General features: G+C 44.2%; 2 long non-coding RNA genes across 3 annotated transcripts in view; one reads left to right on the top strand and one right to left on the bottom strand.

Moving 5' to 3' along the window:
• Positions 1-2,112: 2,112 nt before the first annotated feature.
• On the bottom strand, positions 2,113-4,466 carry LOC149524616 (uncharacterized). Its single transcript, XR_016349100.1, has 3 exons — positions 4,328-4,466; positions 3,691-3,815; positions 2,113-2,350 (listed from the first exon to the last, which is right to left on the bottom strand). It is a non-coding gene; the product is annotated as an uncharacterized LOC149524616 (long non-coding RNA).
• A 1,925-nt stretch (positions 4,467-6,391) lies between these two features.
• Positions 6,392-26,388, top strand: part of LOC142827737 (uncharacterized) — a 30,835-nt gene continuing 10,838 nt past the window's right edge. Inside the window, exons 1-3 of one of the 2 annotated variants that reach the window (XR_016349098.1) lie at positions 6,397-6,814; positions 7,490-7,726; positions 7,830-10,942. This is a non-coding gene — a long non-coding RNA (uncharacterized LOC142827737). Of the gene's footprint in view, positions 6,815-7,489; positions 7,727-7,829; positions 10,943-26,388 lie in introns of those variants that run through there. The other variant, XR_016349099.1, reaches the window with a different exon arrangement.

The following is a 26,388-nucleotide window of genomic DNA, read 5'->3' as shown; positions in this document are numbered from 1 at the left end:
GGATTCATGAAGCTTCTATGATGAGGTAACTGGCTCTGTGGATATGGGAAAGTCAGTGGATGTGATATATCTTGACTTTAGCAAAGCTTTTGATACGGTCTCCCACAATATTCTTGCCAGCAAGTTAAGGGAGTATGGATTGGATAAATGGACTGTAAGATGGATAGAAAGCTGGCTAGACTGTCTAGCCCAATGGGTAGTGATCAACGGCTCGATGTCAGGTTGGCGGTCTGTTTCTAGCGAAGTGCCCCCAGGATCAGATCTTGGACCGGTTTTGTTCAGCATCTTTATTAATGACCTGGATGAGGGGAAGGATTGTACCCTCAGCAAGTTTGCAGATGACACTAAGCTAGTGGGAGAGGTAGATACGCTGGAGGGCAGGGATAGGGTCCAGAGTGACCTGGATAGATTAGAGGATTGGGCCAAAAGAAATCTGATTGAGTTCAACAAGGACAAGTGTAGATTCCTGCACTTGGGACGGAAAAATCCCAAGCATAGTTACAGAGTCATTGCTTTCCAGGATCAAGTCCTGCCTCCAGGCCCCTCTTTGTTCCTAGATGTTTACATTTCTACTAAGCTATTTTAAATACTAAAACATATTTTTCCTTGAGTCCACTTTATCAAGTAGTCCAGATAATTTTACATCAGTGTCTTGTCCACTACATCATTAACCAGTCCTTCATTGTTTATTTTGTCCACAAACTTCCTCGGTGATTATTTTGTCTTTTGTTTCAGTTCCTGGAGAAAAATACTAAACAGTGTATCTTTTTTTACCGCAAACTGATCACCACGGAACGCCAAACAAACCTTTGTCTGTTGTTTCCAGACAAGGCTCAGTTTCCCCCTTAAAGAGGAGACATATCCAGAAATAAACTAGGATGCAAGAAGTGGGAGTGTTATATAAAACAGTTTGTCAGCCATCCTGTAGTATAAACGCTGCATAGAAAATGTTATGGTTGCATTTGTCCTGAGCTAATCACTGAAGATGGGATGGTCAGAAAGTGGAGAAGTGACACCTATAAATCATTAAGCTTTTAAAAATACAAGCCATGTTAAGAAGCCAACATTCTAGCTGGTCTCTGATCTATGCAATCATTTAATAGTGGCATGTGCAGCCGGGGCCGGAACCCATCACAGGGATACATGAGAAGAGGGATAAGTGGGAAGATGAATTGGGGGGGAAGACAACCTGTTGATTCATACACAGGGCAGGGGAGGAGGAGAAGGCAAGATAGGAGGGAGAATAGGAGGAGTAACCAGGCTGACTAGATTTCCTTATTTTGTAGGGACAGTCACAGTATTTTTCACTCTTTCTGTCTGGTCACCAAAGGGTAAAAGAGAACAGTCGGGAGGATTGTTTTTTTTTGTTTTAAGCGATGGGAAAATTTTCTCTTCCTGTGGACACACAGAAGAAACCAACTGTTCTGCATGTGTCTAGGTCTTTTAGACGGCCTGCTGTGTGTTTTTGGATCTGCCAGGGCCCTAACTCGGCTAGGCTGTCTGATCCCTTCCCCTGTGTCTGCATGTGAGCTGGGCTATTGGAGTGCTGTGAAGGGGGGAACTGAAGATAAAGCAAATATAAAATCCGAAATCCAGACAAGGGAGAGTTACAATACAGATGACCCAACGGGTGGGGGCCAAGCTGTGGAAGGGGGGCAGGATTCTGCTGTCGACCAGGGGTGCATTGCGTGGTCATGACTCTGGAAATCTGACTCAGGCAGGAGTCACAGCAGAAGGTGGATAGTGGGAACGAGGGGCCCAGCGTAGTGTGATGCTTGGGCTATGGTAGCAAGTAAGGTTGTGCTATGCCGGCCTAGCATCTTATGGAAATGGGCAGGTACATGGATCTTCGAGTAGGTGGATGGAATAGGAAGGGCCGGGAGGACTAATGTGCCAAGGGAGCGGCTATATGTTGTGAGAATGATGTGGGAAGTGGTGGAGATGGAGACAGACACACCCATCTCCTCACAGAGGTTTACAGTTCCTTGGACAGCCAAGTAATAACCACACCAAAGTGTTGCACACGGAGCACTGGCCCTTTTAGAAATTCCACATTGCAAACATTTCAGAGCGCGGCCATCCTCCTCTTTTCCCTGTATCAAAATGCACAGGAGCAGGAAGAAAGGGATTTTAATGGGAAGGAAATATGAAAACAGCCCCTCCCCATGAGTGCTCATGAAAACATTTGCATGGTTTTTTGCACCATCACAATTCATTGTTTTTATAGAAAGAACATGAAGTCTTAATAGAGAATACAAAGTTCCCTTTGTTAATTTTCTCCAAGGTTTTTAGCACCAGATGCTGCATTGACAATCTGCTGCCATCACTCACTTGGACCCTCTGTTTATATCTAAAGAAAAAGAATAATATGATATTGCATTAGAAATCAAAGAGCAGAGCAGGAATTTTCCGATCATTGAAAAGAGAGTACAAATATTCCCGACTAGCCCCAGAGCAGGAGGTTCATTGTCCCTATGATATGTTCTGGCCACATAGTTTTAATAAAAATGGTGGTATACATGAAAGAATTCATGGAGGATACACAAATGGTCACAGAGAACTGGGGAAGGATAAAACTCGTGCTTGTCTTTGTAAAGGGGTCCTGAGAGGACCTGGTGAATTATAGACCAGTCAGAATAACTTCAATATTTGGAAGGTATTTTAAAAAGTATCAATCAGTTTGTAAGCACCTAGAGGATATTAGCCCCCAGGGATTTCTCTGGAATAAATCGTAACAAACTAACCCATTTTCTGTCTTTGACAGAAATATTGGTGGATATAGTAGACCTGACGGAAGAAATATTCATAATATATCTCAATTTTACTAAGGTTTTAGAAATGATTCCCGATTACATTCTCATAAATTAACTAGGGAAATATTGTCAAATTATATTACCACAAGCTGGAGGTAAAACTGAAGGTAAAACCTTACTCCAACAGCAATCCTCAAGGGTTCACATTCAGACTGGGAGGGTGTATACAGTTCGGCCCTATAGTGGTAAGTACTGTGTTCTGTCTGACTTCATATGTTCATGAATAGGCTGGATAATATAAGAGCATATTTATAAGCCTTGCAGGTGAGCCCAGGCCGGGAGGGGTTGCATATTCCCCAAGCTGCATCTGGAGACTTTACTTTTATTCATCCCTATTGTTTTCTTGATTGTAAAATGAAATAACTACATAGACACAAATCAATCTGGCAGCAGCCACTTCCCATTTTATGCTGCTTGCATGAGAAACAGTGGCTTTGAAAGGGACCCAGGAAGAGTTTCATGACTGTCTGAATAACACTTGTCTGAGATAATTGCCTCTTTGCTTCCCTCCTTGTAAGCTCTGTCCTAAGGCGGCACTGGAGATAATGTTGTGTGTTATCAGACCACAGAGGAGAGAATTGTTATTGATCAAAGAGTCTGGATTTTCCAACTTGGGGACTGGTTCTTGAGAGCTTTGGCAATGCAGCTGTCAATAAGGTTGTTCCAATAAACACAAGGGCCAATCTAGTTCCCAGTTAGTGCAGAATCAGGGCAATGCAGAAGCCTCCTTTGTCCCACTTCCTCCCCAACACCCGTCTCCAGCCATCCTGTGGGTGTGAAGCCTCCCAGAGACTTAAACAACAGCTTACATATAGAAAGGAGAGGAACAAATATTTCTGTTCTCACAGCGGTGTCACCCATGGGGTCGGGAACTTACTCATCTACAGCAAACGTGCGTCCAGCAACAGCGTCCAATACGACGTCGAAAAATGGGGCACGCCCAGGGGTAGCACCGTCCTCCTCTCAGCCTGCATCGTAGGATACTCCCAGGAGAACAGCGTCCTGCATAATGAAAGAGTCTTGATTTTCATTCACACAACAGTGTAAAGGAGAACTGTGAGTGCAGGGTGAGAGGTCAAATCAGCCAAATCAACCAAATTTACTTTCTGTACAACATTTTGTTGGATGTTTCATAATACTTAAATTCTGTAATTCTGTGCACAGTCAACTGCAAACTTTATCAGTGATGATTTCTTTTCTCTCCCAGGTCACTGACAAAAATGCGGAAGACAGTAGGGCCAAGAAGTTTTTTCTGGGGGACTCCGCTAGGCTGAATGCTGGGAACATTTCCACAGCTCATAGTTCAGCCACATCAGAATAGACTTTCATAGAAACACCACAGGCACCTTCCTCATCCCAGGAATCTTTCATAGTTATATTTGAGTATCTGCTGCCAGACATGTGAGCATTAGAGCTGTTTAGAAAAAGATTTGGGAAGAAAATCTTTTAAGGAATCTTAGTAGATGCTAAAAAATATGCTTCTATAGACTCCTCAAATTTCATTCAAATCTTACCTTCCACACCAGCCTGCATCATGAGGAAGAGGACAGCAAAAAGAAGGTAAAGGATCTTCATAGCTGAACTTTCGTTGGGAACTCAACGTCAATGTAGAGAAGAGATGCTGAGACAGACAGAAGAAGGAGGTTCTCTCTATTTATAGGGTGCTGACAATTGGAATAAGGATTGGTCTGTCGAAATGTTGTTTTGATGCAAATGATATGCATAAAAGATGCTGCAATCTGTTAATTGCAAGTATTATTAATTGCGCGGCACCATAAACATTCCAAGAAAATTACAGGGAACTGTAATTGACAACTCCCTGCTTTCAGGAAGTTCTAAGATGAATATTCATGTCTGGAAAATATCTACTGCCTAGTGGATAATCGACCCAATGACTTTAAAGGAGGCTCTAGGGGAGAGAGTAGTTGCAGAAGACAACCAGGGAAATGATTGTTAGAAAGTGTGCGCATTTGTATATTTGCTTTGTACAGTTTTTTATCATTATTTAATGAATATATAGGGAATTTTCTGAATTTTATGCGTCAAAACCCATGACAGAGACTTTTCCTGTTATGTTTAGGTGTTACACACCTAGAAGTTTTACATAAAGACAGCAAGAGTCTTGCAGGAAGTTTATAAAATACCTTTATTTCTTGGCATGCAGAATGATAGCACATAAATCTAAAAGCAGAGAGAGAGAAAGGAAGCTCTACTTTATATCCGAGAGATACCAACATGTCTCCCTTCAGTGCCCCCTTGCCTGCAAGCAGGACCAGGACAAAATCCTGAATATTAAACATTTTAGCTTAAAATTTTAACACAGTTTTCAACTCTCCACACTTTCCCTACAGGTGGAGATGCTCCAGCTGGGTCCCTTCCAACCGCTGACTAGAACCCAGGAATCTGCATTAATTGGCACCTACCTATTGCACTAATGACCCCACCTGGTTTTGGGAGAGGCAGGAGAATGTGGGTGCTGCAGATGTGGATGGGTGAATTGTTTCAGAGAAATCATGAAAAAAACTCCTCATGCAATAACAATAAATGTTTCCTCTTTTCCTTCAAATGCTAACAGTCCTCACCTTATCCTTTTTTCCCATTCAGCTGGAAGCTGCAATAAAACAGGGTTGAAATTGAGGGAAGATTCAGTTTCAGATTCTTAGTGGCACTTTCCCGCCCAGTATCTAAACTCTATCCCTCAGGAGAGCTTGCTAGAGGGATGCTACCAATCTTCAGCCATATATTTGGTCTACATGGAGCTTGCTTTTGCTGCCTTGTTATGCACACATGTGCACATCTGGGTAGGACACACACAAACAATGAATATTCCATCTCCAACCTTATTCCTTTGAAAATATTGGGAAAGATGGGGAGTTTGTCTGTTGTTTCCAGATCAAGGCATGGTTTCCCCCTTAAAGAAGAGACATGTTCATAAACTAGGAAGCAAGAAGGTGGAGGGTTACGTAAACAGCTTGTCAGCCATCTTTTAGTATGAATGCTGCCTAGAAAAGGTAATGGTTGAATTTGACTTGAGTTAATGACTGAAGATAGAATCTTCAGAGAGTGAGGGAGTGACACTCATAAATCGTAAAGCTTTAAAATATACAAGTCGTGTTCAAAAGCCAACATTGTAGCTGGTGTTTGATAAATGCAAACGTTTAATCTTGGAATATGCAGCCCAGGGCAGGAACCCATCACAGGAGTCCATGAGGAGAGGGATAAGTGGGAATAGGAGGTGGGGGGAAGTCGAGCTGTGGATTCAGACACAGGGCAAAGGAGGAGAAAAAGGAGGAATGGGAGGGATAATAGGAGTAACCAGACTGACAAGGTTTCCTGATTTTATAGGAACAGTCGCAATATTTTCACACATTCTGTCTGTTCACAAAAGGGTAGAAGAGAACAGTTGAGAAGGGTTGGGTTTTTTTTGAGTTGTGGGAAATTTTTGCCTTGTTTATTCTCCTCCCGTAGCCATTGTGGAGGCAGGAAAAGGGAATAAGGGAATTTGTGTGCAGCCATCTTGGTCTTGTTAACAAGAGAGCAAGAGTCAGGCTAAGTCTGTGGCCTAGCAACGCGAGATCTATAATTAGACACTGCCTTCGCCTCTCGCCTCCATACGGAGATAAGGATAGAATGCTGACTCTGGCAGGGACCTTGAGATAAGGAGCATCTGGGTGGAACTAAATAACTGTTAACCATTGGTGTTTGTAACAGGAAGGAGACTAATTGTTATTGTTATTATATTTATAGACAGTATATAAACTGCTTCATAATTGCTTGTATTGGAAGATCTGCCTCGGAGGGGGGCTCCCCCCTGTCTGAACCAGTTTTTCCCTTGCTGCAGCTCGTAATAAAACTGCCTCTGGCTACTTGTTGCTTACAAACGCAGAGTGAGGACAATGTTTTCTTCCACAATTTGGTGCCGTGACTCAGATGGCAACGCCCGATTGAAGACAGCGACAGCGGCTACAGATCCCCCTTCATCCCAGGGTACCAAATGAGAGGTAAGAGATCTTTTGAAATCTCTACTGGGGTGTGGAGGAGGACTGCCTGTGGGGTCGTCTGCCTCGCTGGGCTCACGCCATCCGAACTTCTTTAATCTGCAACAAGGTCAGGTGCAAAGAGGTTCCGGGGAGGATGTTTCGTTACCCCTGAGTAGGCCTAAGTTTATGCAGTGCTGAGAATTGCTGTGTTTCTGGTGGTGCCGCCCCGGGTACGGGAAGAAAATTGTATTGCATCCGGACATAACGCACCTAGGTTTATGCAGTGCTGGGAACTGCTGTGGTTCTGAGGAGAAACGTGTTGTTTGCCGCCCCAAATATGGACGAGGTCCATAAAGAGAGATGCATCTCAAAGTGGGAAAATTTCTGTGTGAAAAGCATGCTGAGTGTGAATGTAATGAGTGGAATGTGAATGCCGCTGCCCAGATCTCTGAGAAATAAGCTGATTCCAGCCGCACCAGGGCTCTCCCACAAGGGAGTTCTGAACGCAAAGGGGGTCAGCCAAACCTCGAGACCGAGCGGATATGTGAGGGAGTGACGACTACCCTTATTTCATGAGCTGCTGATAAGGTCTGACACTCTAGACCCAGCAGACCCCTTCTTTGGAGTGTGTAGATTTAGTTTACCAACTGTCCCTCATAAGTAAGCCAGTAACATTGTACATATGATTCTTTTCAGGAAAAGAAAAGCTTTTTGCTTGCTGGAACAGTAACTGGCCAACCAACACCTTGTGCTAAGGAAAAGCATTATAGCTTCACACATTAAGCCTGATCTGTGGTACAAGAGGGAAACTGAGGCATGCCACTGTTGGGGAGGGCTAGCAACTCTGAGGTAATTCAAGGGAGTGGAAGGTCAAGAGTATCGATGAAGTGCCCTTGTTCTCGGAGAGTTGCAGCTCACTCGCCCATGGAAGTGGTAAGGAACTAGCTGTAACCGGTTCCCCTAGCAGATCTTAGGCAGTATTTTAAGTTATAATGGGCCACCTCGACGGGGGTAGAAACGTTTTCTTGTCTTCCAGATCATCAAAAAGCGCTGGTGCCAGCTGAAGAAAAACAACAAACAACAACAACAACAACAACAAAAAACCATGGTTTTGTGTCATGACAAAATAAGTTTGTGTTCTGTCCAAGTTTGTCTTGTGTGTCTTAATTGTAATACGTATTGCAAATATTGTTGTGTGTAGGATATTGTTTTAATGAAAGGGTAATTTGAATAAAGCTTTTATTTAAATTTAGATTAAATTTCAAATATCTAAAAGGGTGTCACAAGGAGGTAGGAGAAAATTTGTTCCTCTTGGTTTCTGAGGACAGGACAAGGAGTAATGGGCTTAAAGTGCAGCAGGGGAGGTTTAGATTGGACATTAGGAAAAAATTCCTAACTGTCAGGGTGGTCAAATATTGGAATAAATTGCCAAGGGAGGTGGTGGAATCTCCCTCTCTGGAAATATTTAAGAACAGCTTAGATAGACATCTGTCAGGGATGGTGTACACAGAGCTTGGTCCTGCCTTGAGGGCGGGGGGCTGGACTCGATGACCTCTTGAGGTCCCTTCCAGTCCTATTATTCTATGATTCTATGAAAGCAGAAGCATGAATTTAAACAAAACAAAAATTAATAATTGGGCCCAATCAGTTGGCAACTCTAAACTTAGTCAATTGGCAACTTTAAAATTCAGTGAAAGGATAATAGTTTGGTAATTGTTTAGGATAGAAGAATGTTAACAATGTCTCCACAGGTGAACAAAAAAAGAACTGGAAGGAAGCAAGGAGTACCTCACGTGAACAGAAGGACCGGGAGTGGGGTACCAGCCCTCTTCCCCACCGGATTGGTTTTGCTTTAATGGCTACACAAATGAAATATTTAGCTTCTGCAAATTTGCACACCAACCATAAAAGTGGTTTGGCCAGAGATAAGAAATCTATAAAAAACAACACGGGCAAGTGGGACATCAGCATATGTAAATAAAGATCCCCACAATAATGAGGAAACTAGTAACCTCACCATTGCAATAACAGCTACTTGCCCTGCTACTCATTGGTGCCTGATGCCTTAAAAGGCCTCAAGAATTATGGAATTGCATGGGTTATCAATTAAACATCTGTGAACGATGCTTGGTCCTATAAGAGAAACAGTGACTCTAGTCAACGTAACCTCCTTCAAGTCACATACATAGAACAAATACACACTAATAGCAATGGGGAATACATGGCCTTGGGCCGCCCCTCATTCACACAGAATTATTTTGTTTATTGTAACAACATGAACACTACGAGGACAAAGAATACACAGTCCTCTGAGTTAAAGTTTGTATGGAGTATTGTGGGAAAGAAGCTAAACACTAACATCAGGCCACTGAAGTTGGACCTACTGACTCCCACTGGGGCTTACCACTTCAAGCCCAAACAAAGGTAACCCCTGAGGCATGGCTGTCATTTGTTAAACAATGGCCATTGCTAACTTGCCCTCATTTGGATATCATCAACCAGGACCTTAAAGACAAAATAGAGCCTCTCAATTGTGCATCATGCCCTGAACAGACCCCTGTCCCAGAACAAGGACAACTGTCACTGGTCCTTACCTTGGTGATGTTCCACACTGGTATAGACCAGCTGTGTGCTAGACTGGCTAATTGAATTGGCAAGTGCCTGATTAGGCAACGACGGGGCTTAGCAGATACCATCTCAGATTGGTTTGGGCCTGGAAACTCTGTCAGCAACACTTATGTCATAGCCCAGAAATTGTATAGAATCCAGGCTGGTAGACGCAGTAATATCCAGTGCCCGTAAAGGCCTAGACACCAGCCAAGCTAATCAAGTGATCCTAAACAGTTTGAAGGATCTGTCCAGCTCTGTGTCCACTTCACTAGACCTAACCAGATATTTGGACCAGAGATTAATTGGATTGTTAATTAATGGAACTAAATTAAAGAAATTAGAAGGCCAGTATTGAAGAATAGGATAGCTTTGCCCACCCAGCCCTTATGGTGGTGAGTCCCCATCTCCCCCATGCCTACCTATGGGAGTGGGGAAGTAGAGAATCCATGAGGACCGAAAGACCCATCTGGACAGGGCATAGTATACCATTTGTTTTTGGCCCCTCTGGGGATTCCTCACTCAGATCAGATCAGAATGGTAACCTCCCTGCCTGTACCAAAGCAGGAGCATATAGATAGAGTAGAGAGCATTGCCTATTCTGAAGGTGTGGAGCCTGCCTATACCCAGGGATTGTTGCACCCACTTTGATAAGGAAATTTTATGTATCTGCCCATTTAACATCCTGACAAATCTGCCTAGGTTTGATGTGGTTGTCTCAGAGAAACAAATGAACATCGAGCTGGTCCAAATGAACGGTACCTACTGGTGTTTGACTACCCAGACAGATCACTCCATCCTGCCACTCTACATATCTGTCTGTGTGCATAACAGCCCCTTGCCGAATGATCCTGACCGTGGACAGAATGTGGCTCTATCGCACTTCGGCAGTAATGGGTGTTGGGATTTTGTGGTTCCTAGAGAGTCAGGTGCTGGGCAGAATCAAGGGTCTTCGATAATTCAATTCAATTCAATTCAATTCAATTCAATTCAATTCAATTCAATTCAAAAGACTTTATTCAATGTGCACAAAGGGAGAGCTCCTGGTACTAAAATCAGCCAGAGCCCCTCGAGCAAGGAGCCCCTCCCCTTGCTGTTTTATAGCACATGGCAGTTACATAACAGGTTACATAACACAAACTTCTAAACCAATCAGATTCAACCTTTCCATATATGGCTTTGTTTGTCACATGCTTGTACTTCCCCACTCCACATGTTGAGTTCACCCCCCTCCCCTTGGCCTTTTCTAGACTGTTTCTAGGGTGGTGAGCCACAGCATGCTTCTTTATGCATATCTGCTTTCCAAACCACATTTTGTTTAAAATGAACACATGCATACCCTTCAGCTCCCCCATTTGGTTTTGGGGCTAAGAACAATTCTTAGACCCCACTAACACCACTTCCTTGTACAGGCAGTCCCCGACTTACACGGATCCGACTTAGGTCGGATCCGCACTTACGAACGGGACTTTTCTCGCCCCGGAGCTCACGGGCGGCGGTTTGCCACCCGTGTCCTCCGGGGTGAGAAAGCTTCTCCCGGTCTCCCTGGTCTGCTGGGGGGGTCCAGCAAAGCCGCTGGACCCTCCCCAGCAGACAAGGGACACCCGAGCAAAGCCGCCCAGGCGGCGGGAGTCCCGCTGCCTGGGCGGCTTTGCTCCTGTCCCCCTGGTCTGCTGGGGGGGGGGTCCAGCAAAGCCACTGGACCCCCCCAGCAGACCAGGGACACCCGAGCAAAGCAGCCACCTGGGCGGCTTTGCTCCTGGGCAAACGAGCAAAGCCGCCCAGGCGGCGGCTTTGTTCTGGTGTCCCTGGTCTGCTGGGGGGGTCCAGCGGCCTTGCTGGACCCCCCCCAGCAGACCAGGGGGACAGGAGCAAAGCCGCTGAGCACGCCCACAGGGGGACAGCCCAAGCACGCCTGGGCTGTCCCACTGCGGGCGTGCTCAGCGGCTTTGTTCCCCGTCTCCCTGGTCTGCAGGGAGACGGGGAGCAAAGCCTTGGAGCACGCCTGCAAGGGGACAGCCCAAGCGCGCCCGGGCTGTCCCGCTGCGGGCGTGCTCCAAGGCTTTGCTCTCCGTCTCCCTGGTCTGCAGGGAGACGGGGAGCAAAGCCTTGGAGCACGCCCCCAGCGGGACAGCCCAGGCATGCTTGGGCTGTCCCACTGCGGGCGTGCTCCAAGGTTTTGCTCCTGTCCCCCTGGTCTGCCGGGGGAGGGGGTGCAGCTAGCTTAATTAACTGCAGTTTTGGTAACAGAATTAAACAATACATTCAACCTTTAATACATAATGATATCTACACTAAAAGTAATAATAAGTCCCCATATCCATTGCGAAAACACAACTGAAATCCATCCCCAGGGAATCTCTGTTCCCACAATAGCAAATGCTTCTATCCACTGAATCCCTGTAATTGCCTTACCACTCCTTTCATAATATCTTCCACAACTGGAAGAACGAGATGTTCAAGCCAGGCTTACCTTCCAGTACACAGGTGTCTATGACGTGAGAATGGGAGTGGGTGGAAGGGCTGAGCCTCCAATCCAGGAGACCAACCCACAGGAATTAACACCTCTCCAGAGATGGAATGATCATTCCAAAATGCCTGTTATCAATAGAGACCACTCCCCTGCCATCGTCCAAGGTGAAGACATTCAGTCTTTGAGAACTGCGGCTCTCACCCAACAGGGCACCTGTGACATGAGCAAGTCTCCTATCAGGGCTGCAACTTTCATGTTGAACACCATGCCAGTATGATAACACCATTCCAGACCAATGCTTGCTCATACGTTTTAGTAGTTTTTAATAGATGGCTGAGTACAACAGTGAGGACCTAACCAACTATGTTGCTGAGTTAAGGTGATATCTAACTTGATTAGACATGAGCCCTATTCTCACCACAATAAACTGTCATCCCTGATACTAACAAATTTTCACCCCAGTCCCTATTATGAGATTTGATAGCTTGAGTAATGGCATTTACAACTGATCCAGTGGCTCCTTCCTAGGTGACTACATCAATAAAACCCTGAAAGCCACGGCAGCATTATTAAGATGAGACCTCTAAAAGAACTTTCAAGTCTCAGAAACCACTCAAAACAATTAGTAGATCACAAAAAATTCCTACATTGATTTTAAACGGGGAATATCAAATTAAAACATTTAACAATATTGAGAATGGCCCTCAAGGAGTCCATAGGGTAAACAGAGATTATTGTGCCCTATGTTGAGTGTCACCCTTGCATACTTTTACTCGTGACAGGTGCACCCAAACTGGAATTCCAGTGACCCAGGCCACTGAAGGAGTTACCAGGAGAATCATGTGAGGTCCAGTCCAGGCTGGTTCAAAGGTTTGTTTTCTATAGGCTTTCACCAGTACTTTATCACTGGGCTGCACCTCACATGTGTCCTCTTCGCTGGCCTTTGGGTCTGGTCCAGTTCGGGGGTCCTGTGAGAGACACTGAGATAACAATTTGCAATATTCAGCAAGCTGGTCACCCATGACATACAACTCCCCCGCTCCAATGCACAGATTTCCTGGCATTCTCATCGCCCGCCCTGTCAGCATTTCAAAAGGAGATAAGGAATGTGGATTAGTAGGACTGGATCTCGTAGACATGAGAACCACTGGTAAATTGGTGACCCAGTCTTTCCCTGTAGCAGAAAACATCTGTTTGGTTAGTTTGTTTTTAATGGTTCGGTTAACTCTTTCTACTAATCCCGAACTCTGGGATGGTAGGGACAGTGGAATTTCTGTTTGATCCCCAGTGCCACGCATACCGTTTTCATCACTTTCCCTGTAAAGTGGGTACCTTGGTCACTATCAATGAAGCATGGAAATCCCCATCGGGGAATTATTTCGGTCATCAATATTTTAGCTACATCAGACGCAGTGGCCTTGGCCACTGAGAAAGCTTCTACCCACTTAGTAAAGTGATCCACGATCACCAGAACATATTCTTTCCCTCTGCACCTTGGCAGAGGTCCAATGAAATCTATTTGTAACTGTGTGAAGGGCTGTGTTGGTCTTGGCTGATGTCGCATTCTCACTTTCACTGTGGGAGCAGAATTACATTGAGCACATGTTACACACCTCCTCACATAATCATGCACATTTGCATTAAGTTTAGGATGCCAACAGGCATCCGACATCCAATGGATCACCCTCCGTGCTCCATCATGTCCCAACATGTGATATGTTTGTATCATAGTTCCCATCAGCACATTTGGTAACACTAATGTGTTTCCTGGGCCTCTCCAAGTGTTATCATCGCATAATTTGCCCCCATTATCCATCCATAACCACTTCTCTGCCCTTGGTGCAGCGTGTTGGATGTCCTGTAATTCAAAAAAGTTTGGGGTTTTTATGAGAGGCTGTGTTGCAGCAATCAATTAAATCTCTTTACCTTCCACTGTTGCTCGTTTAGCTAGTTCGTCTGCCCTTCGGTTCCCCTTACTATGAGGGTCTGTCCCTTTTGTGTGGGCCCTCACTTTTATCACTGGTAAAAACCTAATTCGGTAGGTTTCTGCCTGGCTGCATGAAGTTTCTCCACTATTCCCCCATTTTGTATTGGGGATCCTGTACTCGTCAGGAATCCACGATTTACCCACAAGATAACATAATCATGTACAACCCCAAACGCATATCTAGAATCAGTAAATATGTTTACAGCATGACCTTTCGCAGCTTCACATGCTGCAACTAATGCCTGCAGTTCTGCCACTTGTTCAGATGCCCCAGGCAAAGTGCCGTGTGCCACCAGCTGTCCATCTTGAGTACAAAGGGCCCATCCTGTGAGTGGCTTGCTATCCACGTATAGGCAAGGGGCACCAGGTATTTCAGTTTCTTTTACCAATGGAAGGTCCATGGTCTCTTCCTCAAGGCAACAATGATTTGGGTGTCCCTCATCTGGGGTAAGCATGAGGGTGGCAGGGTTTAAAAATGATGCTCTTTGCAGATGTACCAAAGGCATTAGCAAGCTCGTTTCCCATCGAGTCCATCTTGCCACATGGACTGCTGAAGATTTCTTCCCTGGTAAAATAGCAAGGACAGCGTGAGGTACAACAATATTTACATCCTGTGCACCAATAAGTGGTGTGGCCTGATTTAGAGCCATAGAAGCTCCTTCCACTGCCTGAAGGCATGGTGGCATTGCTTGAGCGACAGCATCTAGTTTAGAAGAGTAGTATGCTACTTGGCACTGTTTGTCCCCATATTTTTGTGTTAACACTGCTGCCATATGTCCCTCACTGACATGCGTGTACAATGTAAAAGACATTAATGGATTAGGAAATCCCAACCCTGGGGCAGTACTTAGCCTTTGTTTCAATGTGGTAAATGCCTGTTCACAGTCAAGTGTCCATTCAAGTGCCTCATGTGGTCCACCAGCACCCTTCAGGAGATTATTAAGAGGCTGGACAATCCTTGAATAATTGGGAATTTGAGTTCGGTAGAAATTGAATAGCCCCAACACTTTCCTAACTCCCCTGACTGTAGTTGGTCATGGGCATGCATTAATAGCCTCAGTGTGGTCAACAGTTAAACACCTGTACCCTTTGGATATTAGGTACCCAAGATAGGATATTTCCTCCTTTGCAATCTGAGCCTTTCTAGCATTACATTTTACCCCACTGTCTGCCAAGTGCTGCAGGATCACTTCTAAGTCTTTCATGTGCGTTTGGCGATCTGGTGAGGAGATAAGAAGATCATCAACATACTGTACAACACAAAAAGCCATGTCTGGCAGCTCTATGAAACAAAGTAGGTGAGGGTATGTCTACACTACCCCGCTAGTTCGAACTAGCGGGGTAATGTAGGCATACCACACTTGCAAATGAAGCCCAGGATTTGAATTTCCCGGGCTTCCTTTGCATAAGCGGGGCGCCGCCATTTTTAAAACCCCGCTGGTTTGAACCCCGTGCAGCGCGGCTACACGGGGCACGAACTAGGTAGTTCGAACTAGGTTTCCTAGTTCGAACTACCGTTACTCCTCATGGAATGAGGAAACCTAGTTCGAACTACCTAGTTCGTGCCCCGTGTAGCCGCGCTGCACGGGGTTCGAACCAGCGGGGTTTTAAAAATGGCGATGCCCCGCTTGTGCAAAGGAAGCCCGGGAAATTCAAATCCCGGGCTTCATTTGCAAGTGCGGTATGCCTACATTACCCTCCTAGTTCGAACTAGGAGGGTAGTGTAGACATACCCTGAGTTATGAAAACCCTGGCTTAGGCGAGTAAAAGTATATTGCTTCCCTTTGACAGTAAATGCAAACCAAAATTGACTGTCAGGGTGCACAGGACATTTTGCTTTTACCATGGTGAAAACATCAAAAGCATGCAGGCATCCCACGACCATCCACTCCTGCACCTTTTCCCAGAAGGGTACGTTTGGGTTATTAAAGCTGCAAATACGGAAATTCTTTTAAAATGCCCCGCAAGTCAGATGGACTCATAGGAGTGTGCTCTAGGAAACTCACAGTAGCGGGGTCCCCTTCCCCTTGATTAGGATTAGGGACAGTGTGCACTCTCACTGGAGCCATAAAACCAGACTGATATCCCCACATACCACATGTAGGGTCCAAAGGTGCTGAGGGACAAGATCTCTTTTCCTGCCAGGCTGTTTCTTTATAGTTTTTTGCTTCTGTTTGCAGTTTTTCTACCTCTGCTTCTAATTCTCCAACCCTTCCTTTTAGCATATCACACTTTCTAACCAGCTGTTCATAATCAACAATTAAACACATACCAGCCATTTTGTCCTTCTCTTTACTGTCTTTTAACCCCATACACCAACAGGCAACATAATATGGATGTTTAGTTGGGTAATCATCATGTGTTGGCTATCCTTGTTTCAATGCCTTGTCTTACTGAAACAAAATACAGAACTATGTAACACTTTACAGACTAACAAGATGGTTTATTAGATGATGAGCTTTCGTGGGCCAGACCCACTTCCTCAGATCAAATAGTGGAAGAAAATAGTCACAACCATATATACCAAAGGATACAATTTTAAAAAAATTGAACACATATGAAAAGGACAAATCACATTTCAGAACAGAAGGGAGATGGGGGGGGGAGTGTCTGTGAGCTAATGGCATTAGAGGTGATAATTGGGGAAGCTATCTTTGTAATGGGTAAGATAGTTGGCGCCTTTGTTGAGACCGACACATAGAGTGTCGAATTTTAGCATGAATGACAGTTCAGAGGATTCCCTTTCGAGTGCAGATTTAAAGTGCTTTTGAAGTAGGATGCAGGTAGTTAAGTCGTTGAGACAGTGTCCTTTCTGGTTGAAATGGTAAGAAACTGGTTTTTCTTTGTGGTCCTGTCTACTATCTGTTTTATGTGCATTGATTCTTTGGCGAAGTGTCTGAGACGTTTGTCCAATGTACATAGCAGACGGACACTGTCGGCACATGATAGCATAAATTATATTTCTGGATGCGCAGGAATATATGTTCTTGATCTTATACTCACTTGGTTAGGTCCAATAATGGTATCAGCAGAGTGAATATGTGGACAAAGCTGGCAACGGGGTTTGTTGCAAGGGAAGGTGCCAGGGTTGGTATTAGTGTGGTATGTCCTGTGGTGGTTGGTAAGAATCATCTTGAGGTTAGGTGGTTGTCTATAGAAGACTATGGGTCTGTCTCCCAGAGCCTCTTGGAGTTTAGTATCCTGTTCCAGTATAGGCTGTAGTTTATTGATAATGTGTTGGACAGGTTTAAGTTGGGGGCTGTAGGTGATGACAAATGATGTTCTATTGTTGGTTTTCTTGGGTCTGTCTTGAAGTAGTTGGTTTCTAGGTACAGGCAGTCCTCGACTTATGCGGATCCGACTTATGTCGGATCCGCACTTATGAACGGGGCTTTTCTTGCCCTGGAGCTCGCGGGCAGCGGGACCACCCAGAGCGCAGCGGTCCCGCCACCGCGTCCTCCGGGGCGAGAAAAGCTTCTCTGGGTCTCCCTGGTGTGCACAGCAGGGAGACCCGAACAAAGCCGCACAGGTAGTGTAGACATACCCATATATATTAATGTAATCTACTTGCCCGTGGTGAGTAAATTAGAAGCCGGCACCACTGTGCAGCACGGTTAGCTCATGCACAGCGTGGTCTACGCATGAGCTACGTGCAAAACCGCGCAGCTGGTGAGTGTGGCTCACTGCCGCTTGGCAAGCCCCGTGTGTGTATATATATACATATTTTAGAGGCATCTGACTGAGTCTTTTGGTTGAAGAACTTTTCCTAAATGATAAGAGTTAGAACCACTACATTTGGCACGGAGCTTCCTCTTCTCATACCTTTCAGGAAGGTCAGGATTTAGTGATGAGTGGAAAATGGGATTTGCCTGCACTTCTGTGGTTTTCTGCTGTTAGAGAAAGGTGTGTGTGTGGGGGGGGGGGTTATTGGAGGCATTAAGTACTGCAGAGTGAGCACTAGGATCAGCTGCACCAGGAAGGGGAGTGGCCAGCTGGGGATGGGGCTTTCCAATGTACAGGTCACTAGCCCAGTTAAGTGTCCCAGTTCACCCAAATGCTTCCCCTTTGCCCTCGGAGCCAGGTGGCAGAAGGGGGAATTCTTACTGCCTCTGCCAATGTGGCCCCATTGAGCATTGCCAGTGCTGAGCAGTGTACCCCGAGCTCCAGCCCCGTGCCCTGGAGGACACACAGGTACTGCTCCCCAGAGCTGCTGGGCTGCCCAGTGTGGCTGTACCATGGGGCCTGTGCAGCCTCCCTCTCCCCTACGGCAGGCCAAGGGACCACTGGTGGAAACCCTCCGTCCATCCTCCCCCGCCCCTTCCCATGGCCCTCTGCTTCTCTACCCCCAACATGGGCTAAGCCGAGGGAGCACCAGTCCTGCACGGCCCCCCTCCCATTACTGTGCTTAACTGAGACCTGGCCAACACTGGCCAGACCTTCCTGTTGTGCGTAATACTAAGGCTCCTCTTGTGTATGTATTTTGTAAAGGGCTTCTTGATTTCCGCTCTTTCAGAAGCAGACTCCGTTAGGAGATCTATAATAACCATATGCACAATTTTATTAGGAAAGAAGTGCTCCACACTAAGGATCAGGAAAGCCTTCCAAAAATGTAATGCATGGAAATGTCCGTAAATCTTTAAGCAGCATTTTCCAGAAGCTGTAAAACCGCACACAGTGTTGTCAGATACGCCCTATAAAAGATTATTACTGTGGTAAAAAATCTTCATTTTACAAGACTGTTCAAAGCTTCTCCATACTTGAGGAGGAGACTATTCAATTCTTGCTAACCATAACACTTGTATGATTTCCACGCTAACTCAGAAATACTCTGGCTATGTCTAGACTGGCATGATTTTCCGAAAATGCTTTTAACGGAAAAGTTTTCCGTTAAAAGCATTTTCAGAAAAGCATGTCTAGATTGGCAGGATGCTTTTCCGCAAAAGCACTTTTTGCAGAAAAGCGTCCATGGCCAATCTAAACGCGGTTTTCCGCAAAGAAGCCCAGATCGCCATTTTCACGATCGGGGCTTTTTTGCGCAAAACAGTACTGTGCTGTTTATACTGGCCCTCTTGCGCAAATGATTTGCGCAAAAGGGCTTTTGCCCGAACGAGAGCAGCACAGTATTTCCGCAAGAACACTGACGATCTTACATGAGATCGTCAGTGTTCTCGCAGAAATTCAAGCGGCCAGTGTAAACAGCTGGCAAGTTTTTCCGCAAAATCAGATGATTCCGCAAAATCAGATAAACTTGCCAGTCTAGACACAGCCTCTGAGTGTCTCTATGGGTGTGTCTAGACTACAGGGTTTTGTTGACAAAAGTGAACTTTTCTTGACAAAACTATACCTGCGTCTACACTGCCGCTGAGTTCTGTCGACATAATGTCAACAGAACTCGGCAGTTTTGTGGACGACTGTAACCCTCATTGAACGAGGAATAACGCCCTTTGTCAACAGAGTTCCGTCAACAGAAGGCATCTGCACTGTCCTTTGCCTCTACACTGTCATGTTGACAAAGTGGCTTTGTCGACAGAACTGGATGTAGTCTAGACACTCTTTGTTAACAAAGCTTCTGTTGACAATATCTGTCGACAAAAGTTCTGTCAACAAAAGCCTGTAATCTAGATGTACCCTAAGTGATCAGTTGCATGGCTTGCTATACCAAGCAATATTGGGTTAATTAGTTTTATTAGTTTAACCTCATATTGACTTACTTTAACTTCTAGACAATTACAATTAAACTTCTTAGGGGAATGCAAATTCACATTTTCAGTTTTCCCCTTTGCAGGACATGAATTCCTGAGAAGGGCCAACCCTTGTGATATTCTCCTCATGTCCCTGCTCCTAGAGTTAAGAATTGCCTTAAAATCTCAGCTGTCGTTTTAAATTCTTCTCATCACTGCTGGGGATGAGCCACATCCACTCTGAGTTAATTAGCACTGATGTTATACTCCCATCTCTGTATCCCCTTTAATCTCTTCAGCACCTGAGGAAGTGATTGTCTGATGAAAGTATTATACCCTAATACTCTAGTAAATGTGTTAGTCTTCAATATGCCACCAGACTCCATTGTTGTTTTTGCTGAAACAGACTAACATAACCAAGTCTCTGAAAAATATATATTATGTGCATATAAACCAGAAGCCCATGAACCCCAAATTTATTACTTTTAAAATAATCCTGATTTTAAACTAATGTTGTGAGTTTTTATGGCTTTGGGTTGATAATTCCAACTTTGACAAGTGCTTTCCAAGAACCAGTTGAATTTTAAATAAACAAATACCCTTTCATATCAAAGAGAATACCAGGCTAATTCAGTTTGAATACACTTAATCACGTATTGATTGTCTATAATTTCTGAATAACTGAGTTTCATGTTATTAATGAACCCCTCTAAAACTGCAGTTTTATAATTTCATTCTTTACAAGATTTAATAGTAGGAACTGGCTTTCTGAGAAAAATTTATTTTAAAAAATCTTTTTTTTTCATTTCTGTTAACACACTCATATATTTTTTGTCACATATTAATAAGAAAAGGCCCAGAATTGTTTCTCCAACTCAGTCCAACGGTAGCAATAATTGGCATCATTTGACTATGGTAGAGTATCATTTGCTGCAGTTTTTTTGAAATTGTATCTCTTGAAGGCACTCTAAAACCTACATGGCTCTTGGAATGCCATTCAATGTGGAGCATGGTTGTGTTAGTGGGCCAAATGTGTGGCCATTTGACTAAAAGTTCCTGCGATGCGGCCCATGAAACTACCGTAGCTTTCTTTGAAGTCAAGAGATTCGGGAAATCTTTCTTTGTTCTCAGATAGTGATGAATCTGGACCTCAGATATTTGCACTAAGGCATCCAGCGCTATATGTTAACCCTACAAGAAAGTCTCTTACCCACCTGCCTTTTGGGGAAATTACATTAAAAGTTTAATTGAAAAAGACATTCCTTTTTCCTTGGTGCGTCAGCTGCCTCTTATGCCAAAGGTCAAAGCAAATAGATTCAACTGAGCTGCATGTGTGTTCAAGGGAGTTAAAATTATTGTTAACCTTTCAAATTACAGGCCAGCGCTAGAGGTCCAGGAAGTAGCCAGTGTCAGTTTCCATCTAATCTAGGGTAGCTATTTGGAAAAGTCCTAGGCTACATCTATACTGTGTGTTTTTTGCAAAAGAGGACATGCAAATGGAGCTCTCATTTGCATATCTTCCTCGGATCCTTTGTGTGGAAGGGGTTTTTGCGATAAAAATCCCTTGTGGAGATGGCGCCATTTGTCAGGAAAATCTTCCTTTTGCGCTAGAGTCCTTATTCCTCAAAGAATGAGGTTTACAGGCTCTTGTGCAAAAGGGTTTTTTCCAAAAAATGGCCCCATTTCCACAGGGCTTTTTATTGCAAAAACCTCTTCTTGAAAAAGGATTGGAAGAAGATATGCAAATGAGAGCACAAGATATGCCAATGAGCACTCCATTTGCATTTCCTCTTCCACAAAAAACACAGTATAGATGTAGCCTGGATGACATATCACTAAAATCTGTCCGAGGCTATATTTTGGGGAGGGCTTCAATTTAAGGAAGGTCAACAATGCATTAGGCAAACCAGTGCTTGCTGCCTGGGAAGCCCAACTTATCCATCAGTCCACCAAATCTTTTTTCAAAGTCTTTCCAGGATCGAGTCCTGCCTTCTGACTCCTCCAAGTTCCTAGATGTCAACATGTCTATATAGCTGTTTGAAATACTGAAACATATTTTTGCTTGAGCCTTCTTAATTGAGTAGTGCAGATAATTCCATATCACTGTCACGCCCACTTTATTATTTAAAGACCCTTGTTAGCCTTTAAATGTATTTTGTCCAAAAACTTCGTCAGTGATGATTTTGTCTCTTCTTTTATTTCCCAGAGAAAAATGTTAAACAGTGTAGAGCCACAAACTGATCATCACCAACTCCAAACAAAGGTTTGTCTGTTGTTTCCAGAACACAGGGACATTGTAAAAGGCCCAACTGCAATCTATTCCGATGTGTCAGAAAGATAGAAAATATGGCAAAAGACCACCTTGGCTTAACCACGAGATCTTGCATGATCTAAAAATAAAAAAGGAGTCATATAAAAAATGGAAAGTAGGACAAATTACAAAGAATGAATATAGGCAAACAGCACAGGAATGCAGGGGCAAGATTAGAAAGGCAAAGGCACAGAATGAGCTCAAACTAGGTACAGGAATAAAGGGAACCAAGAAGATGTTTTATAAATACATTAGAAGCAAGAGAAGACCAAGGAGAGGGTAGGCCCACTGGGCAGTGAGGAGGGAGAAACAGTAACAGGAAACTTGGAAATGGCAGAGATGCTCAATGACTTCTTTGTTTCGGTCTTCACCGAGAAGTCTCAGGGAATGCCAAACATTATGGCTGTGTCTACGCTAGGCCACTTTTCCGGAATAACTTGCCAGCTGCCTACACTGGCCATTTGCTTTTCCGAAAAAGCAATGACGATCTACTGTAAAATTGTCAGTGTTTTTCCGGAAAAACTATGTTGCTCCCGTTCGGGCAAAAGTTCTTTTCCGGAAAAACTATTCTGGAAAAGGGCCAGTGTAGACAGCACAGTAGTCTTTTCCGCAAAAAAGCCCCGATTACGAAAATGACAATCGGGGCTTTTTTCCAGAAGAGCGTGTTTACATTGGCCATGGACGCTTTTCCGGAAAAAGTGCTTTTCCAGAAAAGCATCCTGCCAATGTAGATGCGTTTTTTCCAGAATCTGGGATACATTAACAGGTGTGTTGTGAGCAAGACACGAGAAGTTATTCTTCCGCTCTACTCTGCCCTGGTTAGGCCTCAATTGGAGTATTGTGTTCAGTTCTGGGCACCGCATTTCAAGAAAGATGTGGAGAAATTGTAGAAAGTCCAGAGAAGAGCAACAAGAATGATTAAAGGTCTAGAGAACATGACCTATGAGGGAAGGCTGGAGGAATTAGTTTTGTTTAGTTTAGAAAAGAGAAGATTGAGGGTGGACATGATAGCAGTTTTCAGATATCTAAAAGGGTGTCATAAGTAGGAGGGAGAAAACTTGTTCATCTTGGCCAATGAAGACAGAACAAGAAGAAATGGGCTTAAACTGCAGCAAGGGAGGTTTAGGTTGGACATTAGGAAAAAGTTCCTAACTGTCAGGGTAGTCAAAGACTGGAATAAATTGCCCAGAGAGGTTGTGGAATCTCCATCTCTGGAGATATTTAAGAGTAGGTTAGTTAAATGTCTATCAGGGATGGTCTAGACAATGTTTGGTCCTGCCATGAGGGCTGGGGACTGGACTCGATGACCTCTCAAGGTCCCTTCAAGTTCTAGTATTTTATCGTTGCATCTGTACTGGCATGATTTTGCGGAAATACTTTTAATGGAAAAGTTTTTCTGTTAAAAGTTTTTCCTCAAAAGAGCATCTAGATTAGCATAGATGCTTTTGCGCAAAAAGTGCTTTCGTGCAAAAGCATCCATGGCCAGTATAGACGCAATTTTGCGCAAGAAAGCTCCGGTGGCCATTTTCGCCATCGGGGTTTTTGGCACAAAAAAGTCCTTCCCTGTCTACACTGGTCCTCTTGTGCAAAAACAGTTGCATAAGAGGGCTTATCCGTGTATTTGTGCAAGAACACTGACAATCTTACATGAGATCATCAGTGTTCTTGCACAAATTCAAGCGGACAGTGTAGACAGGTGGCAAGTTTTTGCGCAAAATCTTGCCAGTCTAGACACAGCCCCAGTCAGCCATCTTTTAGTATGAATGCTGCCTAGAAAAAGTCATGGTTGAATTTGACTTGAGTTAATGATTGAAGATAGAATCCTCAGAGAGTGGGGAAGTGACACATATAAATCATAAAGCTTTTAACTATACAAACTGTGCTGAGAAGCCAACATTCTACTTGGTGTTTGATAAATGCAAGCATTTAATATTGGAATGTGCAGCCCAGGGTGGGAAACAGTCATAGGGCTACATGAGGAGAGGGATAAGTGGGAATAGGAGTTGGGGGGAAGACTTGCTATGGATTCAGACACGGGAGAGAGGAGGAGGAGAAGGCGGGAGAATAGGGGATGTAAACAGACTGACAAGGTTTCTTGATTTTATAGAGACAGTCACAATATTGGTCAGATTTTCTTTCTGCTCATGAAAGGGTACAGGAGAACAGCTGAGAAGGGTTTGGGTTTTTTGAAAGGTGAGAAATTTCGCTCTTGTGTACTCTGCTTTTGTAGACATCTAGAAGAGTTCAACCTTTCTGCAAGTCTCTAAAATTGATCTTCTGCTTAAAAACTACATGGTCTCCCTGCTAAACCCAGGGTTGTGAGTTCAATCCTTGAGGAGGCCATTTGGGGCAAAAATTTGTCAGGGATGGTACTTGGTCCTGCTGTGAAGGCAGGGGACTGGACTCGATGACTTTTCAAGGTCCCTTCCAGTTCTAGGAGATAGGCAATCTCCATTAATTTTAAGTTGGAGACCCCTCCCTTACACTGTTCTGAGTCACTGAAATTCTATTCAATTTAATTGATTGGTTTAATTGCCTGAAGGCGGTTGAACCAATTAAGTTGAGTATCACTTCATGTGAATAGCTTCTTAAGACAAAGCCAGCTGTGGAGCTGATCGGTGGTGACCTTTTCAAAAGTGAATGGCTCTTAAGCTGGGGAGACACTTGGCGATCCTTTTGAGATGTCATGGTAGCCCATAGGTTGGGAAATCCTGATTTATAGGGTGCTGACGATGGGAATATGGACTGGTCTGTCGAAATGTTGTTTTGATCTAAGTGGTATTCATGAAGGATGCTGCAATCTGCTAATTGCAAAGATTATTATTTGTGCAGCAGAATTTCAATGAAATGGAATTGACAAGTCTCTGCCTCGAGAAATTTCCAACCTGAATATACAGATCTGGCAAATATCTAGGCTGTGTCTAGACTGGCCAGTTTTTCCAGAAAATCAGCCGCATTTCCGGAAAAACTTTCCAGCTGTCTACACTGGCCGCTTGAATTTCCGGAAAAGCACTGACTTCCTACTGTGAGAGATCAGTGCTTCTTGCGGAAATACTATGCTGCTCCCATTTGGGCAAAAGTCCCTTTTGCACAAAAGGGCCAGTGTAGACAGCTGAGATTTGTTTTGCGCAAAAAAGCCCCGATCGTGAAAATGGCAATCGGGGCTTTTTTGCGGAAAAGCGCGTCTAGATTGGCCACGGACACTTTTCCGCAAAAGGTGCTTTTGCGGAAAAGCGTCCGTGCCAATCTAGATGCTCTTTTCCAAAAATGCTTTTAACGGAAAACTTTTCCGTTAAAATCATTTCTGGAAAATCATGCCAGTCTAGACGTAGCCCTACTGCCTAGTGGAAAATCCTCTTAATGACTTTAGAGGAGGGGGGTTAGGTGAGAGAGCACTTGCAGAACACAGCTCTACCCAGGAAATGTTTGTGCATTTGTGTATTTGCTTTGTATAGCTTTTATCAATATTTGTTGAGTATGTAGGAAATATTCTGAATTTCATGCATCAAAGCCTATGACAGAGCCTTCTTCTGTTACGTTTAGGAGTTACACACATTTAGGTTTTACATAAATACAGCAATAGCCTTGCAGGAAGTTTATAAAACCCCTTTATTTCTTAGTATGCAGGAAGACAGCACAGAAATCTAAAAGTAGAGAAAGGAATTATATTGTAAATCGTATTGAGACCAGCATGTTTCCCTTCAGAGCCCCCTTGCCTGCAAGCAAATGCCAGGACAAAATCTTGAACATTGAACATTTTAGCTTGCAATTTTAGCACAGTTCTCAACTCACACTTTCCTCACAGGTGGAAATGTTCCAGCTGGGTCCCCTCCAACTGCTGACTGGAACTCAGGAAGCTTCCTTAATAGGTACCTTCCCATTGCACTGATGACCACACCTGGTTTTGGGAAAGGCAGGAAAATATGGGTGTGCAGATGTGGATGGGCGAATTGCTCCAGAGAAAGCCTGAAACACCCTCCTCCACGCAGTAACAATAAAGGCCTCTGCTTCTCCTTCTGCTGCCAATAAACCCCACCTTTTCCCATTCAGCTGGGAGCTGCAGTAAAACAGGGTCGACATTTAGGGAAGAGTCAATTTGAGACACCAAGTGGAACTTTCCCACCCGGTATCTACTCTTCATCCCTCAGGAGAGCTTGCTTACTAGATGGTTGCTACCGACCCTCAGTCATACATTCTGCCTACAGAACTTGCTGTTGCTGCCTCACGATGCACCTATGTGAACACCTGGGTGGGACACAATAAAAATGAATGAACCCTTTTCCGCCTTACCCCTCTGAAAATATTTTTTCCCTTGGGAAAGGTGGGAATCAGGAAATAATGAATTAAGAATCAGAGGGGTATCTGTGTTAGTCCGAATCTGCAAAAACGATGAGGAGTCCCGCGGCACCTTATAGAGTAACAGATTTATTGGAACATAAGCTTTCGTGGGCAAAGACCCACTTCGTCACATACATCTGACGAAGTGAGTCTTTGATCACGAAAGCTTAGGCTCCAATAAATCTGTTAATCTATAAG

Source organism: Pelodiscus sinensis, chromosome 3 (genome assembly GCF_052426305.1).
Source record: "Pelodiscus sinensis isolate ZL-2025 chromosome 3, ASM5242630v1, whole genome shotgun sequence".
Lineage (NCBI taxonomy): Eukaryota > Metazoa > Chordata > Testudines > Trionychidae > Pelodiscus > Pelodiscus sinensis.
Note: the sequence above shows the minus strand (reverse complement) of the source record. Positions and strands in the feature narration are given on the sequence as shown.